The sequence below is a fragment of the Macaca fascicularis genome, chromosome 14, assembly GCF_037993035.2.
Source record: "Macaca fascicularis isolate 582-1 chromosome 14, T2T-MFA8v1.1".
Lineage (NCBI taxonomy): Eukaryota > Metazoa > Chordata > Mammalia > Primates > Cercopithecidae > Macaca > Macaca fascicularis.
The window spans coordinates 1,066,384-1,078,560 of NC_088388.1; positions in this window are offsets into that span (position 1 = coordinate 1,066,384).

Below are 12,177 nucleotides of genomic sequence, written 5' to 3' on the forward strand. Positions count from 1 at the left end.
AGAGGAGCAGAAACATTTGAAGAGACTCAACACTCATTCTTATAAATTCTCAAAAAATCAGAACACAGGGAATGTCCTCAATGAGATAGAGAACAGCACAAAAAAAGGGAAACCGAAAACCACCCCTGCTAACATTCTACTTAATGGTGAAGGCTGAGTTCTTCCTGCCTGACACTGGGAGCATGGTGAGGGTGTCCCTTCTCATCGCTCTCATTCAACATACTGCTGGGAGTTCTGGCCAGTGCAGTAAACCAAGGAAAAGAAATAAAAGGCAATTTGTTCGGAAGAAACAAAGCCATTCCTATTTTTTTTTTTTTTTTTTTTGAGACGGAGTCTTGCTCTGCCGCCCAGGCTGGAGTGCAGTGGCCGGATCTCAGCTCACTGCAAGCTCCGCCTCCCGGGTTCACGCCATTCTCCTGCCTCAGCCTCCCGAGTAGCTGGGACTACAGGTGCCCGCCACCTCGCCCGGCTAGTTTTTTGTATATTTTAGTAGAGACGGGGTTTCACCATGTTAGCCAGGATGGTCTCGATCTCCTGACCTCGTGATCCGCCCGTCTCGGCCTCCCAAAGTGCTGGGATTACAGGCTTGAGCCACCGCGCCCGGCAGCCATTCCTATTTTTAAGCGACATGGTTGTCTACATAGAAAATTCCAAAGATACCGAAATAAAAAAAAAAAAAATCCAAGACTAATGTCTGTGCAGAAAGGTCAAAGGATACAAGATAAACATACAACAATGAATAGCATTTCTATTTACTAGCAATGACCATGACTTCATTGACTTTAAAAATATACTACTATTCTCAATCATGCAAATCACATGAAACATGTAGACGTTAATCTAACCGAACATGTGGAGGACTTGTGGGCCAAAAACTACAAAACATTGATGAAATGAATCTTTCTTTTTTTCATTTAGAATCCATTTTTATTCCCACAAATACTTCTGAAAAATATTAGAATTGGCAAATGGTTTACCATGAATGGAAAACAAACCCATTGATTTTCCTTTTTCCTTTTTTTTTTCTTAAATAATTTTATTATTTTTATTTTATTTTTCCATAAGTTACCGGGTGGCATTTGGATACATGAGTACGTTCTTTAGCGGTGATTTGTGAGATTTTGGTGCATCCATTACCTGAGCAGTACACACTGCACCCTATTTGTTGTCTTTTATCCCTCGTCTCCTCCCATTCTTCCCTCCAAGTCCCCAAAGTCCATTATATCATTCTTATGCCTTTGCGTCCTCACAGCTTAGCTTCCACTTATCAGTGAGAACACACGATGTTTGGTTTTCCATTCCTGAGTGACTTCACTTAGAATAATCGTCTCCAATTTCATCCAGATCACTGCAAAAGCTGTTAATTCATTCCATTTTATGACTGACTAGTATTCCATCATATATATATATATATATATATAGTATTCCATCTCTATATATACATATACATATATCTATATATACACATCCCTCTCTCTCTCTCTCTCTCTCTCTATATATATATATATATATAAAATCACAGAGCAGGCAAACCTGTAGAGTGCAAAACAGATATGTGGTGGTCGGAGACTGGGAGAGGGGACGGAGTCGGCTGCACAGGGCACGGGGGACCTCGTGGGGTGACAGAGCGATTGTCTCTGGGTGTGGTGATGGTTACCTGACTGTGTGCTCATCAAAGCTCCGAGAACTGTAACCCTAACAGGAGTGGATCTTATTGTATGCAAATTACGTCTTAATAAAAAATGAAAAATATATGTAAAATTGAGGTAGGAAAAAGTGCAGAGAAATTGTAAAAAGCTCAGTTATAGTATCTCACTCCATGACAGATACAGTAGGCAAGATGTGGAGAGAAGATTTGAATTATGCAATTAATAAGATTTATTTACGCATTTATTTCAAACTTTGTTCTCTAATACAAATAAAACTCCTTCATCTTAGGCATCCATAGAATGGTTACAAAAATTAATCTTTTTTACATGTATTTTTCATTTTCAAGGTATAATTTGCATACAGTAAAATTCACTCTTGTTAGCATATAGTTCTGTCCAATTTGTTGTCTACCGAATCGGCTGCAGTTTTCTCTGGGGCCTAACATGAGATTAATTTTTGTGGCTATGGTCTCTCACCAAATACAACTGAAAATTGATAACAAACATGTGAATAAGACGAAAGAGCCTAAGTGACTGGGGGTGGACCCGGCAGGGCTGTCTCTGGCCTCTCCTCTCCTCTCCCCTCCCCGGCCCCTCCTTAGTCTGCAAAATGGGCCATGGGCACTTTCTGGGAAACGCCAGTTTGCTCAAACCGTGTATGCGGATCCAGGACCCCTTAAGAGATGTTACTTTGCATAAGTGTTTGCCACTTAGGTATTCCCTGAGGGATGCTACGTGTTTAAGCTGCCGTTAAGGTGCAGAGTGGTAAACCCGTTACAGTCATGTGTGGTCCCCAGTCGCGACCAAGACCGTCCAGGCTGCGTGGAGCCTCGCTGCTGCCATGGCAAAGGGTCACAGCTCTGTGGCTGAGCGCAGCACGCTCACTGCCGTGCGGTCCATGTGCGAAGTCTCCAGGGAGCTCACCAGACTGCGTTCCGTCTGGAGGCTCCAGGGGAGGCTCCACGTCCTGGCCTCTTCCCGCTCTGGAGGCCACGTCTCTTCGCCGGTGGACCGTCCTCTACCTGCGGCACCATCGGGAGCCTCTGCTCTCCCCGACTCTGCTTCCCTCTCCTCCCGCTGTCTCTGCACGACCTCTTTCTCTGACCCTCTTGCCTCTTTCACAAGAGCCCTTGTGATTCCTTCGGGCCCACCCAGATAATCCAGGACAACCTCCCCACCCACGGCCCGTCCCTCTGTCCACCAGGTCCCTTCTACCATGGTTCCAGGTTCCAGGGTTTAGAACATGGGCATCTCTGGGGCCATTATTCAGACGAATGCTGTCAGTATATTAAAAACTGCATTTCTATATGCTAGCAACAAACTAGTAGAAAAGAGCACCAAAAAACTTCTACTGTGTAGAAATAAATTTAACAAAATATCCCCATGACCTTTACACTAAAAACTGCAAAGAACTGCAAAAATCCAAAAAGACCAAAATATATGGAGATGTAGTAACAGAGTTGAAGACTCAATATTGTTAAAACGTCATTTTCCCCCAAACTGATCTGTAAATTCAATCCCAATAAAAAGTCTAGTTACTTTGTGGGAGGACATTGACAAGTGCATTCTAAAATTTCCATGGCCATGGAAAAGACCTGGGATAGCCATGACGATCTTGATGAAGCAGAAAACAATTTCCAAGACTTAGAATAAAGCTCTGTTAGTCGAGACAGAGTGACATTGATATAAACGTAGACATTTGGATTAACGAGACAAACTGAGAGCACAGGAATAGGCTGTCACCTGTACCGGGCAAACACACCGAGGAAAACCAAGAGGGCCAGTGTGTGTGTGTGGGGGGGGGGGAGGGGGGGTGTTCACAGGGTTGTGTGTCTGTTTGCATGTATGTTTACATGTGTATGTATTTGTAGGCTTGTGTATGTGTTTCTGTGTTTGTGTGTTTGCAGGGTTCTATGTGTGTTTGCATGCATGTATATACAGGTTGTATGTGCTTGTGTGTTTGTGTGTTTGCATGGTTGCATGTGTTTGCATGTGCATGTGTTTGCAGGGTTCTGTATGTGTTTGCACATCTGCTTGTTTGTGTGTGTGTTTGCAGGGTTGTGGGTCTGTTTGCATGTGTGTGTGTTTGCATGTGTGTGTTTGCAGAGTTGTGTATGTGTGTTTCCATGTTTGCTTGTTTGCAAGTTTCTGTGTGTGTTTGCATGTGATTGTGTGCAGGTGTGTATGGGCTTGTGTGTTTGCATGGTTATGTGTGTTGTATGTGTGCCTGTTTGCATGTGTGTTTACATGGGTGTATGTGTTCATAGGGTTGTGTGTATTTGCATGTGTGTGCTTGCAGGGTTGTGTGTGTGTGCTTGCATATGTGTGTATGCAGATTGTGAGTATGTGCTTGTGTGTTTGTGTGTTTGCATGGTTGTATGTGCGTTTGCATGTGTGTGTACGCAGGTTGTGAATATGTGCTTGTGTGTGTGTCTGTGTGTTTGCATGGTTTGTGTGTGTGAAACTGTATGGTTGTGTTTGTGTTTGCATGGTTGTGTGTGTGTGTTTGCATGTGTGTATGCAGGTTGTATGTGCTTGTGTGTGTTGCCATAGTTGTGTGTGTGAGTTTGCATGTGTGTGTATGCAGGTTGTGAGTATGTGCGTGTGTGTGGTTGTATTTGCTTGTGTGTTTTTGTGTTTGTATGGCCGTGTGTGTGCATTTGCATGTGTATGTACGGAGGTTGTGGGGATGTCCTTGTGTGTGTGTGTTTGCATGGTTGTGTGTGTGTGTGATTGCATGGCTGCGTGTGTGTGTATGTATGCAGGTGGTGGGTATGTGCTTGTGTGTCTGCATGGTTTTGTGTGTACATTTGCATGTGTGTGTATGCGTGTGGTTGTATGTGCTTGTGCTTGTGTTTGCATGGTTTATGTGTGCATTTGCATGTGTGTATATGCAGGTTGTATGTGCTTGTGTGCTTGTGTTTGCATGGTTGTATGTGTGCATTTGTGTGTGTGTATGCAGGTTGTATGTGCTTGTGTGTGTGTGTGTTTGCATGGTGTGTATTTGTGGACTCCTACTGCTGCCATGTCACAGTTCAATGGGTTTGTGTGTTGTGATCACACGGTCCTGCCCGCAGAGCTAAAGGGACTATCGTGGTTTCCTTGGGTGAGTCCCAGGCCGTGTGTGGGGTGAGTGTGGGGCCTTCTTGCACCGTTCAGCCTGGCACGGGCACCACCCTCTGTCTTTCTCCCAGGACCACGTTCAGGTGTCAGGGCCTTTAATCCTGTGTCCCTGGTCCTACTTACTCCCTCTCCTCAGACTCTGGGACAGGCACCTGGGGCGCACTGTGGGGGCTCTGAGATGCAGGTGGGTGGGCCAGGCCTGCCAAAGGGAGGTGAGGCGAGCAGAGCCCTTTGAGGGTGATGGAGCTTGGCTGGCCCCGTGGCCCGAACCCACCTGGCCTAGGGGTATGTCTCAGGGCAGGTGCACACAGGGCTTATTCACCTGCACATTCTTCAAACAGTCCAGGTGTGAGCATGAGGCTGTGAACAGTGGGTGTCCCTGGGCCTGTCTGCTCCTGGAGCTGGGCTCGCACCGGCCCTGGGAAAACTCAGCCTCCCGCTGGGCATTTTGGGGACGCTGGGCCCAGCCCAGACCTCGCGGCTCAGCTCCCCTCAGGCAATACTTTTGAGAACATCCCTGGAGACATGGCCAGTGTATTTGTATTTTATATGAACCCAGAAGGCTGGACCTGAGGAGGCCCCCCTGGGCAAGGGGTCGGGCTGAGCTCAAGTTCCCCAGGGCCTCCAGCAAGAAGGGCACCCAATGCTTCCTTACAAGAGGAGCAAGTGTGTCCACAGAAGATATGAAAAGACTCCATCAAAATATTAGTGGGTGTTTTCTCAAGATACGGGGGGCGATTTTCACTTCAAATTTTGTTCCAATTTTTTGTTGTTGTAAAAAACATATAACATAAAGTTGACCATCTTTGCCACTGCTGGGTGCACAGGGCAGTGCTGTCAGGACATTCACACTGCCGTGCAGCCCGCAGAACCACCGTCTCCAGATCATCTTCGTCTTGCAGAACTGAAGCTCTGTCTTGTTAAACACCAGGTCCGCACCCCCCGTGCCCAGCCCCTGCCCAGCCACGGTGGCCACCATCTGCATTCTGTGTCTATGGATTCGGCAGCCCCAGACCCTGCCCAACCCTGGCAGCCTCCGTCTGCTTTCTGTGTCTGTGGATTTGGTGGCCCCAGCACCTGGTGTGGTGGAACCGAGGGGCATTGGCCCTTCTGTGGCTGGCTTGTCTCTCCGAGCCAATGTCCTCGGGTCTGCCCGCGCTGCCGCCCATGCCAGGGTCTCCTTTCTTTTGGTGGCTGCCTGGTGCTCCCTGGCATGACGGGCCTCGCCTCGTTTTCTCGCAGATCTGTGGACAGACACTGGGCTGCTTCCGCCTCTTGGCTCCTGTCAACATGACTGTGGACCCTGCTCTCAATTCTTTGTGATTTTGCACTGAGAAAAATATCTTTTAAATGCATTGTCAGCATTTGGTGGACGGCACCCCACCGTGCGCACGCATTTGGTGGACGGCACCCCACCGTGCGCACGCATTTGGTGGACGACGCCCCACCCTGTGCATGCATTTGGTGGATGACGCCCCACCCTGCGTCGATGCCCCTCTGTCCTCCCAGGGGTCAAAGGTGCTAACCTGTGCCCCAGTGCCCTGGTTGATCTGGGCCCCTGGAAACTGCAGCGAGGGCAGCATGCTCTGGCTGGTCCTATCCCCGAGGCCGACCAGGATGGCAATCCATGGTACACACAGCCTGGCAGGGCCCCCCACCCAGGAGCGGCAGTGTGTGCACGGTGGAGTTGAGGGGGGGACTTGCTGGCAGTGTCCCCTGACTCTCATGGGCCTTTGGGGCTACCGGAGTCAGGGGAGTGGCAGGATCCAGGAAACTGGCTGGGTAATGGACTGAGGGGGATTTGGGGTCCACAGATCTACCCCAGAATCTGTGATTCCCCCCAGCCCCCAGCCCCAAATTACTCATGGGTGTGTGTGCACTCAGGAGCCCTGCTGAAGGTGCCTGGGGTCCAGGAGGTGTGAGGGCAACGGGGGAGCCAGAGGCATGTGCTGAAGGTGCCTGGGGTCCAGGAGGTGTGAGGGCAACGGGGGAGCCAGAGGCATGGGGCTGAGGAGTGGGGGAGGGGGATGAGGCGCTCCCAGGAGCCAAGCTGGACCCAGGCACAGGCAGCACGGAGCATCACCCGCCCGTGCGGGTGCAGATGAGCGGCTCTGCCACATGGGAGGCCCACGGAGCCGACGGCCACTCCTGGGGGTCAGTGTGGCCCTTGCTGTGGACACGAGTGCAGGGAACTGACGCTTTGGCCAGAACCATGGGCCTTGGGGACCAGAGCTTCAGCAGCCCCGGCCAGATCTTGGGAGGAATTCTGTTTGTCCAGTGATTCAGAGAAAATAAATAAACGTAGGAAGGCTCCAGATCACGCGGCCCCGCCACAAAATCAAATTTACTCTGCCCCTTCCCCGCCCAGAGGGCCCAGCGGGGTCTCAGCTCCCTCCGGGCAAGGGCCACCTAACCCTGCCGTGGGCACGGCCGCCACGGCTCTCCCTCGGGCCCCCTGGGAAAGCCAGGAAGAAATTTAAGACTCCTTCCTCCTTATTGTGTAAGTTCCTGGCTTGGTAAAAATCCGCCTGCTCTTCCTGTCAACAACCTTAGATAATTCCTGTGTCAGTTTCCCAGCCCCGCCCGGGGCACCTCCCCTTCCAAAGCCAGAGCTACCCCGGTCCCGGCGCTGAGAAACTCTGTTGTCTTTCTGCGAAATCATTCTCCAGTTCCCACATGAAGCCTGATCAGGCTTCCTGATTCTGCCACATCCCCCAGAACACGGACTGTCAGAGGCCCGGCCGGGGGCTGTTCTGGACCCCACGGCCCGCCCTGGCCTCGGCGAGACTGAGGGTCACAGGTGCTAAGTTACCGTTTTCTGAATCACCAGGCACGAGAGAGGCTACGTTCAGAGCGTGGAAGTGGCAGAAACGGCCGAACGTGGTGGCTCCACCCGTTTTGTGGATGAGGACACAGGCGCTTTGCAGGCCCCCAGTGGCCCCAAGTCTAGGAGGAGGGTGGGGAGGGCTGGCACCGAGCTCCCCTCTGGACCCAGCATGCCTGGTCGCTGTGGGGGTGCATGGCTGGGTTCCTCCTAGGGCAGCAGGGCACTGAGCAGTGGGCTCTAAATGAGCCATTTTACAGCTAGTACAGGAGGGTAATGGCGGGCTCAGGGCCCCACAGCGGGTGTTGTCCAATGTCACCCCCCCACCTGGAGGGGGAGATGTCTGCTCCACAGAGCCCTGGGGTCCCCTGTGGGCAGGGTGTGTGGAGCTGCCCTCCCCTGGTCTCCCCAGGACAGACCCCCACCCTCCACTCTGGGTGCCTTAGCGCGGGTGTGGCCTCCCCGGGTCCTGCCAGCCAGAGCCAGGCTGACCTCAGTGGCCCTGCAGGTGACCTCCTGGGGGCTGCGCCCAGAAACTGGGATGGAAGTGACAGGCTAGGGGCAGGGTGTGAGCCCAGCCCAGGGCTTGCGATGTTGAAACCAGTGATTCCCTCCCCTGCTCACCTGGCCAGTAACCACTGGGCTGGGCTCAGGCTGGGCTGGGGGCCTCTCCTGATGCTGCTGGAAGGCAGACTGGGCCAGGTGCCCCTAACAGTGTGCGCTGGGCCTAATGGGGCTGAGGAACCTGGAACATACACACCTGTGGGAGTCTTTGAGAGGCTCCCAGGGAATTCTGGGGTTCCTGGGGAGTCCTTGGAAGCAGGACCCTCTTCACTTCCTCCTCCAGGGGAGGTGGCCCCGGGGCACCCCAGGCTGTTTCCCCAGCTCTGTGGGGTCGAAGCCATCCCCAGGGGGCTTTCCCCACTGGATGTGGTGCGGATGTGGTGCGGGCTGGGGTTAATCTCACATGAGTTAGTCACCCAGGACAAACTGTCTGATGCAATTCCTCCCAAGTCCGGGGGGCTGGAGGTGGGGCCAGCACCTGGTGGCAGGAGACAGCGCGGTCCTGGGATGTGGCCGGGCCTCCCTCCGCTCCTTATCCTGTTGTCTCTGTGGCAACACCTGGCTGGGAGCTCCTATCGGGGCCGTGACCCCCGCCCTTTCTCCAGTGCCCTCTTGTCTGCATTCACCTGTCAGATCCCGGGGAGAGAGGGCACTGGCGGCCACCGAGGACCAGAGCTGTGGGGCCTCTGGCACCAGAGTGCAGAGGGAGGGTTTGTGGGCTGCGGTCCCAGCGGAGCCCACGTGCCGCCACCATGCACAGACTTCCTCCTGCACATCCCACAGAAGCAAGCTCCCACCGCCCGGCACTGTCCCCGCTCTGGCGACCCTCCTCCTGCAAGCACTTTCCAGATGACAGGCAGCTGCTGGTCCCGGGCACACACCTTCCCTGAAGGTGCCTCTCACCTGAGCATGCGGGCTCAAGTCAGGAGGGTGGACTCCTGCCCCGTGGGGTCATCACCGTTCTCAGGGGCTGAGGCAGGGTCTGCTTTAAGGGATGCACCTGCTTTTCAGATCACCGGCCCCCAGGCCCCTGCTGCAGCCCCACCCGGACCGCACATGCAGCCATGCCTGCTAAGTGGTCGGTGCTGCGGGCAGGGTGCCCGGGGCATCAGGGTTCCGAGATGCAAGTGCCATGCTCGGCTACCTCGGGAGGTCGGGAACTCGTGGGGGAAGAGTGATCCTGATTTTGAGACCAAGTCACTGGCCTTACACCTGTCCTGGCTGCTGGTCTCAGAGCTGACACTGGCCCCAGACTGGGGGAAGGTATCCAGCCGGCCTGGCCAGGGCCCCTGCTGGGAGGCAGCAGGAGTTACTGTGCAGGCTGAGGGGCTGGGAGCTGAAGGGGCGTGGAGCCCTCCGGTGCGTGGGACTCCTGGGCATATGCTGAGAGCTTTAGGCCTCAGGGAGGGTTCTCAGGAGCCAGGCAGCGCGCCGGGGCTCGGCCGACCCTGCCTGCACCTTCTGAGAGGTCCCAGGAAGCCTGCAGTGACCCTTAGATTCCCCTCTGAAGCTGGTGGCATGGCCGGGACCTCACTGCCCCTGGGGACAGACGGAAACCCCTACAGGGCTCGGAAACAAGGCCCAGTGGGTTTTCTGGAAAGTTCTGGGTGTGTGGAGCTTGGGGCTGTAGGCTCTGGAACTGTGGGCACTGGCTTAAGGCTTCCTGAGGCCTTGGCCTGGTGGGGTTTTCATGGGACCAGGCGGTCAGCCTGTGGCCCATGCCCAGAGGTTTGGGTGCCTGAACCAAGGTCCCAAGAGGAAGCCCAGCACAGCCAGGGGTCACCAACACTGGCGGGGGGAAGTCACCCCCAGCCTGGACCACAGTAGCGGCCCTGGGTGACATGTGGTTGAGGGAGGAGAAAGCTGGGGCTGGGGCTGCAAGGCCTGGGTGGCCAGTTGGCCAGGTGCCCTGGGGCTTGGCCCAGCCTTAGACACGCAGGGGGCACTCCCCTCTGAGGGCCAGGCTGGTGACTCAGACTGTTCAGAGGTCATGGTATGAACTGGGCCAGTGACTCAGGGGAACCCTGGCTATACCTGGTCAGGTCAGACCTCCTGAAGCACCAGTGGCTGGGGTGGTCCACCTAACCCTGTCAGCCACTCAGCTTCCAGTGTGATCACTCGCTCAGTCAGTCATCCACTCACTCACCTACTCACTCACTCATCCACTCACTCACTCACCCACTCACCCACCCATTCACTCACTCACTCACCCACTCACTCACTCACCCACCCACTCATTCACTCACTCACTCATTCACTCAATTTTTCACCCATTCACTCACTCACTCACCCACTCACTTACTCACTCACCCACTCGCTTACTCACCCACCCACTCACTCACTCACCCACTCACTCACTTACCCACCCACCCACTCACTCACTCATTCACTCACTTATTCACCCATTCACTCACTCACCCACTCACTCATCCACTCACTCACTCACCCGCTCACTCACCCGCTCACTTACTCACCCACTGACTTACTCACCCACTCACTCACTCACCCACTCACTCGCTCATTCACTCACTCACCCACTCATTCACTCACTCACCCACTCACTCACACTCACCCACTCACTCACTCACCCACTCACTTACCCACTCACTCACTCACTCACCCATTCACTTACTCACTTATTCACTCACTCACCTATTCACTCACTCATTCATTCATTCATTCATTCATTCACCCACTCACGTATTCACTCACTCACTTATTCACTCACTCATTCATTCATTCACCCATTCACTCACTCACTTATTCACTCAACCACTCACTCACTCACTCATCCACTCACTTATTCACCCATTCACTCACTCATTCACTCACTCACCCATTCACTCACTCACTCACCCACTCACTCACTTACTCACTTATTCACCCATTCATTCACTCACTTATTCACTCACTCACTCATTCATTAATTCACCCATTCACGCAGTCATTCACTCACTCACTTATTCACTCATACACTCATTCACTCATTCATTCATTCATTCACTCATTCACCCATTCACCCATTTACTCACTTATTCACTCACTCACTCATTCACTCATTTACTCACTCACTCACTCGCTCATTCATTCACCCATTCACTCACTCATTTACTCATAGACTCATACACTCATTCACTCACTCACTCATTGACTCAATCACTCACTCATTCACACATTCACTCACCCATATACTCACTCATTGACTCACTCACTCATTCACTCACGCATCCACTCATTCACTCATTCACTCACTCATTCCCTCATTCACTTACTCACTCATTTACTCATTCATTCACCCATTCACTCACTCATTCACTCACTCACTCACTGACTCATTGACTCCTTCACTCACTCATTCATCCATTCACTTACTCACTCATTCACTCACTCACTCATTTACTCATTCATTCACCCATTCATTCACTCACTGACTCATTGACTCATTCACTCACTCATTCCCTCATTCACTTACTCACTCATTTACTCATTCATTCACCCATTCACTCAATCACTCATTCACTCATTCATTCACTCACTCACTAACTCATTCATTCACTCACTCAATCATTTTCCCTTTCCCCACACTCCTGCCACATATGAAGTGCTCTTTTTCCAGGAACCTGGGCTAAGACAGGACCTGGGGAAGGAAAGGCACAGAAATGGAGACGTAGGTGATCATAAGGAGCTTGGGATGGGTCCTTGGAGAGCTGGAAGCAAGTGCTCAGAACAGCCTGGAGGCACCTCTTCAATCCTAATCCCTCTGCAGCAGGGCAGATCGCCCAGCCCAGCCTCTCCCTTTCCTGCCGTTCCTCCCATGGGAGACTTCCTGGTTGGACCCTCCATGTGGGCAGTGGAGCTGCTGACCTTGGCTGGGGAGTATGTGGCTGCCTGCGAGGGAGAGTCCAACCCCAGTGTCCTACCACACACCCCTGATCTGGGCAAGTGTTCATCACACAACAGCACTTTTTCAGCCGGAGCCCTTCAGGCCGAAGACTCACTAGGACCTTTCTGTACTGG